Below are 7,540 nucleotides of genomic sequence, written 5' to 3' on the forward strand. Positions count from 1 at the left end.
ACCTGAGATGCACCTGAAAGAAGATGTTGGACTTCTCCTGTGTGCATTAGTCTGTTAAGGGTGTCTTTTTGGAAACTGTTGACTTAGCTTGTACGAGCGTAAATGAAAGATGGCCTTCTGTCACTGTATGTTCATCTTCTTCACAGCCTATTCTGAGAGCTCTCCCTATGGATCTGCCCAAGAAGCAATTAGTATTTCTTTGTAAATGATTTAACAGGATTGAAAGACTTTTCCACTACCAACAGCTAAACTGACCTTGACATAATAAAAAGTAGGTAATTAAGATGAATTATTTCATTGAAAATAGTTAAGCTGGAGACCTTTGCACATCAGAAATGAGGTTCATTTTATCCCTTTAATGGCCGACACCACAGATGGAGCACGTGGAAGACAGTGATGTCATACTCTCCCTCCATGTTGACTTTCTGGACAGTGCAGTGTTAAGTTATCAGCTGAGGACAGAAAGCTTGCTAGCACTATGTTGGTGCACTGCACAGACACACATACCAGTTAATTAGCGTTAAGTGATAAATTACTAATGTTTCACTTACCAGTAATGGAAACCACACTTCTTGGAAAGGCTGTTTTTGCAGTTAACTGCAAGATAGCCATCTTATTTATTCATATGAAAGTATGAAAACCTAAAGCTTCAAAAGGCACCAAACATGAATGCGAGATCTAATTCAATGATTTCAATAAGAGAGGTGGGATAGACTCCTGGGAAAGGATTTTGCAAAGGGCAAACTCAAATATTTTTGAGTCTACCTGTCATTTAAGGCTATTTTCAAATTTTTACATACCCAGTTTTATCTCTAATTGGCACAACCACGTCCATGGACACTGTAAAGAAACTGGGGCTGTTAGGGCTGCAACAATAACTTTAACTCACTTCTCTCCAATATTAATCTTCTGCACATACTGTATATATTTTATTCTGTACGTATAATATTTGGTTATTGTGTTTGCTTTCATTATCCTATTTTACAACAGAAAAGTGTGCACTCTTCATCAAGTGATACTGATAAAATTAGATGTTGCAGACAGGACAACTACCAACAATTATTGCTATAGAAACAGCATTCATATTTTGGCCCATTTCGGCCCAAGCCTATCCAGGCATGCTGTTACCTCTGTGACCCCCCCACCTCTCTTTCATTGAGTGACAATTACCACTGTTGTCTCACAGTAAAACAGTCCGAATCCACGGTTCGATTCCACCATCACTCAAGAGTACTGTGGGAGGAAGTTGCTGCCTTTGCAGCTTTGCTAGCAAAGGTTTGGAGGTCCTTTCTCTGTTTAGTTATGTAATGGCAATTCAACCTGTAGACCCACAAAACGGTCTATATTCATCTTTCAAAAACACAGCACACATCTCTCATAAACAGCAGTACCAAAACATTTACAATGAAGACTCATCTACTTGCACACATGTACATATGTAAGTTTTAAAAAATAGCAGTTGCCTTCAGAACAAAAGCAAAATTATGTTTTCCTACAAAATGTGATTTTGCATAAAAAGCAGATGGTCATTATCTGATTGGAAGTGTTTGGTGGATGAAATGGGACCATACAATGCCCAGCTGAAGCTACACTTGTGATGGCAAATCTCTACTGCAGCTTCAAACTAGCAAGCAAGCTAACAGAGAATAGCACAGCAATCCATGGATCTCTTTGCCATGAGACAACTTTATAACCATTTATATTTTTCTTTTGCAAAGAAGATAATTTGAAGTGTCAGTTTGATGTTTGGGTCCACATACCAGAAAAGATAAATGGGTAGCTGCTGCTAAAAAGAGACGTGGCTACAGCAGATAATGTTTTTTTCAACCAAATCTTAAAAGCACTGAGCTTCAGTGTATTTGTACATTTTTATGTGCAGGCAGAAGATTAGTCTGCGTTGTAGAGACAAAACTGAATGACTGGGTTCGATAGCTACTGAGTTGTTATGTTAAGACTTGTAGGACTTATGGAACTATATGCAATTACTTTGGTTTTACATAAGCATGTATTTAATTTTACTAAATGTTCCATATTGTCAGTATTTATACTGGTTTTTGGGCTCTTGCTATTATCTTCATTTTATAGTGTGGTCCTCAGTGAAACTAACTTTAAAAGTTGGTCCTTAACCAGCTGCAGCGACGTGGTCATTCATAGAAGGCTTTAAGGTTTTCTTCACCCTGAGTTTGAATGAGCTAAATCATAAAATCATACAGATTTAGGAAAATTATTCCCAGACGCAAGAACCACAAAACTGATGCAACACAACAGCTACTAACAGTTAATGCAATCCTCTTGCTAAAGGTCCATAGCTACCAAGAAAGCTGTCAGTGATTGATTCATCTCCTCTTAAAACAAAATGTATTTGGCTCACTTTAGCATACATCCAATAAGTCAATACTTTTCTCAAGCTCTCTTTTATACTCTTTTTTTTGATTAATCTTCTTTGTCATTTTTTATTCCAGAGAGAGGTAGACAAGCTGGATTAGTCTGGTGTTTCGTGTATTTAAAGGTGAAAGTCAATACATCCAAGGACTTTGTCTGCTAGATTAAAAAATAAAAAAGATCAATGTAACTAGCATAATGAGAATTTGAGTGTTAAAAAAAGGAGAGAATTAAAGAAGATAATATCCTGCAGGTTACCCTCACGTCCAGCAGAGGGTAGTAGTATATCATAACTAACTACTGTAGTTGGCTTGTGCTTCTCTTTTCCTCTCTGCCTGTCAGTCTTTTTGTTTTGCTGCTCCTCTGCTTTGTCCAACAGCTGAGCAACCTGTTGACAGAAGTTTTCAGCTTTGGGTTTCTGATCTTGCAATAGCTGCTGCGTGCATCTGTAATTTATTTATTGATTTTTGCCGGTTGACATTGAAACACTGGTTCAGTTTATATATATAGACAGCTTCTAGTTCTTTTGAATGTCCCCCTTTGAAAATATCTGGACCTAAACTCTGCATGACAGATCTGGCCACCAGTAGGTTAGAAGAAGCCTTTAGCATCAGAAGCCTTCGCATGCTGTGTGTGCTCAATTTCAAATGAAAGTTTAATGATCCATGCAGAGAAACGGGAGCGGGGTTGGTCGGTTGGTTTTCAGCAACGTTTAGGTGGGTGGTTTGTGTCAGAGTTAGATCTACATTAACACCAAGGATTTCTAATCATTCACTCATCAGTGGTTTTATAATACAAATCCCAAAATGCCATATTTGTGTATGCAGACCTTATATATGTACATGTGTTTTTATATAGGTTCCATTTGTGCACATGCCTTTGTGTATGTGTGTGTCACAGGCTTTGGGATAGATGGAGCCCTGTCACCGTGTCACCATGGAGATAAGAGAAGCCTGACAGCACAGGAGAGAGCATGACAGCTTTTATATCAATCACACTGACTTATAACTGCGTGCGTGTATGTGTTACGAGTGTCTGTACGTTAAGGGGTAAGGAAGGGGTATTAAGCCGGAATCAGAAATAAATCAATGTCATGTGGTTTATATGTCAGCAGCTGTTGTCAGTTTGGCCTCACCTCTCGCTGTAATCTCTAAACTCCAGTGGCTACATGTAAACTCTCTCTCTCACACACACACACTGCTCTGACACACAAACAAACAGATGCCAGTGTGTGTCACCCATCTCTAAGTGCCTGGACGACGCCCAAAAGGAGAGGGTTGGCCAAATGCTGTCCTGGCACCGAAAAAATCTACATCTTTCAGCTTGTCGCAGATCTAATCTCTCTCTGTCTAATTTATTCACTGATCCTCTCTAGCTCCTTCTACCCTCAATTTCTATTCCTCCTCTCAAACTTCTCTTCATCTTTTTTCCCCTCGTTGCTTCTACAATATCATCTCACCATATTTTCCAGCATCTCTTTCTTTCTTTCTCTCTCTCTTTGTGTTTACACATCTCCAAACATCGTCCAAACCCGGAGCCTCAGTGAGTCTGTAAGCTGATGCAGCGTATCTGTGAGGAATTGGGAATTCAATTGGAGAAAATCAGGCTTTTGAGTTTTCAGCCAGATATTTAATTATGGGAGTAAATTACAGCTGTGTCACTGCGGGGACACAGCGCAGAGGTAATGTGACTAAGAAAACAATAAATAAGCACAAAATAAACATAAAGTCAATACCATGCTTGATTAGATATATAACACCTACTGCTGCTCTTGCTAAACCTCCCATGCTTGCTTACTTTCACCCCGCCGCAAACACACACACCACATTCTCTGTAGCTGTTTGTGTGCGTTAATACCTGGAAACATTTCACTAATATTATCTGAATCCTTTGCCCTGCTGTGGATCTCTGGCAGTAGATTAGAGAGAGGCCAGTAGTGAGATGGAAAGATAGGGACTTGGAAAATAGTAAGATAGAAATCTAACCTTCACTGTGATTAGGTACTGACCTCACAGGCCTGCTGTCTGTACTGATAAAGGAAGACAAACACACACACATAAGCACCCACCTGCACACACGCTAACCCATCCCTTATTTTGAAATCGGCGAATCATTCGATCCTTATCGGCGTTCATTCACTTCATTTCTCTTGTCGCTTTTCCGTCTGTTCTACCGAAACCTAAGGGAGGAGATAATCGTGCTATGATCTGTTTTCCAAATGTGCTCTTCACACAGTTAGCCTTTTTTTATTTGCTCAGCTGAGAATGTTTTCTTTAAGATAAAAAAAAAAAAGTTCAAACAGGGTAAACTTGCACGACTCGAGTAATCTCAGACATTTCTTTAGCTGGTTTTCTAAAAAGACATTGCTGCTGCCTGTTAGCCGATTACAGATTTTAAAAAGCACTTGGTTCACAAGGTGTAGCTTACAGTAGACAGCAGTGGATCCATATCGTCACAAGGTCATGACTGATAACATTCGTGCGCTGAGAAGACTGATACTGACACGAAATTTAATGGTTCTTCCGCCTGCCGTTTTCAAGAAGGCCTCATCTGATGTCATGTAACTCTGTTAGCACATCTATCAGATATCACATATCCGTGCTCTCAAACATAACTCGTTTTAAAGTCTGCGTTAAAGCCGGGGATAACGAGGTTATGTTCCCTCATATTCTGTTCCCCCTATGCGTCGACGCATACACGTGCATGTGCAGGCAGACGCTTGCACACCTCCATTGAGTCAGTCACTGAGTTCTCCATCACTGCCAGCGGTAGCCCAGTGCTCTTTGGTTGGTTGCAGGTTGATGGATGAGTCTCCCTTGAGCAGCTCTGTTAAAGCGCCTCTCTATCAGGCTGCAGCCGCATGGGCCCTCACATTTGATTAGATCCCAATGGAAGCCAGTTGCTCCTTGTCATCATTCATACAGCACGGGCCCGGGATGCAACTGCGACAGCCACCGGAGCACAGCGCTTGACACACTGAGGAAGCCATTTCGGTGCAAAAGAGAGGATATTATGTGACTCATGTACAACTCTGTCTCACATGGGTGGCACTGCACTTGGCTGGAGAGGAGAGATAGGGAGAGGGATACTTGAAAGAGCAGAGTGTTATTTACCTTCTTCATAGGTTACATTCAGAGCTGAAAGCCTCATCCAAGATTCTATCAATCAAATTGGCAACCTATTCATTTAAATTACACCTGAATGAGAATGAGGACCATTACGGCTCTTCAGAAACTCGAAAGCTTGACGTTGCTTTGAGTCTGTCTTTCTCCCTCTTTCACCCGCTCTGTTTCCCTACCCCTCCCTTATCATCTTTCCTCTTTTCTCTTTCATCTCCCTCTGTTGGTATTTACATGTCAATGACTTTTGCGTAAGTGCCTTTCTCGTTTCTTTTTCTCTCTCTTTTTTTTGTCTGCTATTTACATGTCAGTGGCTTTCCCTACTTGATGGTTGAAATGAAAGTAATTTGCTTTGTGACAGTCAGGCCATTTTACCAGCTATTACTCTCATCCATTCTGGTCAGTGAATACTGATGACAGTGAAACCAGGGAGCTGTGAAGAAATTTTGCAAGCTCTCGCGTTAGTGACGCTGGTATGACTTTCGCGTGTCGGCGCTCTCTGCCACTTTCACCTCTGAAGGTGTTTTTTAATGATATGTGACGTCCTCACCCTTTTTTTGTTTCAAACTTTTGCTGCACAAGGCACTCACTTTGATCTTTTTTGGGAGTTGCTTTTGTGCACAGATTCAAATACAAGAAGGACAGTCATCTTAGAAACAGCTTGTTGTTTATTGTTTCAAACCCACCTAGTCACTGCAGCCTTAAGTCAAGCCTGGCATTCTATATGGACTCCACAACAATGTGAAAGCCATTACACTTCCAGAAAATTGCTTTGAATAGTTGATACTTCCACACACAAAAAAAGCAATTTCAGCATGGGATCACGGTACTTCCCAGTGAGGGCCTGGAGATAAGTCTCAACTGATGATGCGGTTTAAAAATAAAGACTAATTTCCTTTTAATCAGGAGCATAGACCGTGCCATACAGAGTGTTAAATCACTGTTTCAGAAGTGATTTAAGGATGGCTGCACACAAATCATCGAGGATAGGAGTCAGATAAAATGATGAATGCGCTGATGTGCTTGGGGGTCAGCAGCTCGCATGTCTAGGTGGACACACAGGCGCGCGCGCACGCACGCACATACGTAAATGCACGCCACCTCTCTGCTCTGTTGTTTTTAAGAGTTCCGCTGGCCATTAATGATTTATTTTTACAGGCAGAACAGAAATATGACTGCTTATGACTGAAATATTGATGGCTTTGCATGAATTATTAATAGGACTGATTTCTGGAATAAAGATGCAGTTGACCTACAGTAGTCAGAGGTTGAGGTATGGCCCTAATATCTTTTCTTATGGTTTATAAGGGTGTGCGTGCATGCCTCCAAATGTTCACAGAGGTGCTTTTGATGTTGGTTTACCTTCCTTTGTGTTCAAGTGCAAGAGGGACGAGGCTTTGTGAGACTGCGACAAATGCTTGGCCGACCTTTGAGACATGCATGTATGAATGAGAGTGAGTTGCGCTGAGGTAATTCAGCCAGTGATGTGTTTATTCGTTTAACAACTACACTGCCCACAGATTGTTACTCAGCTGACAAAGTAGCAACCTGTCTATGCTGCAGCTTTTGCCAAAACAACCTGCTTGCTTTGAAAACTGCCTCCGCGTGAGTCTAATTTGGTGCTGAGGAGTGTGAGTAGTTAGTGTAAATCTTGGTGCGCCTCTACAATGGCTAAAAGGATTATTGGAGTAGCAATGTGGAACAATAACAGCCAAAGCAGTGAGTAAAAGGGTAGTTTGTTTGGGTTTTTTTGGCTTCTTTACTTGTTTCTTTTACACTGGATGGCTGTGTCCATTTTCTTTGTTTTTGTCCATTATTATATAAAAAATTAATGAGCCATCACTTTGTGTTTCATCAGTTTGAATTCAAATACGCATACTTGTTTTCTTGCAGTATAGAAATTAGAGAGCATCTTGGGAGGATAGCATAGCCCATCATGATCTTCTGCCCATGGCTTCTCAGCAGTTAATGCTACTATGATACATGTATACAGTATATGTGTAAAAGGTTGACATGTCAACTGCTGGTTTGTGAAGAGC

This window comes from Rhamphochromis sp. 'chilingali' (genome assembly GCF_963969265.1).
Source record: "Rhamphochromis sp. 'chilingali' genome assembly, chromosome: 4".
Lineage (NCBI taxonomy): Eukaryota > Metazoa > Chordata > Actinopteri > Cichliformes > Cichlidae > Rhamphochromis > Rhamphochromis sp. 'chilingali'.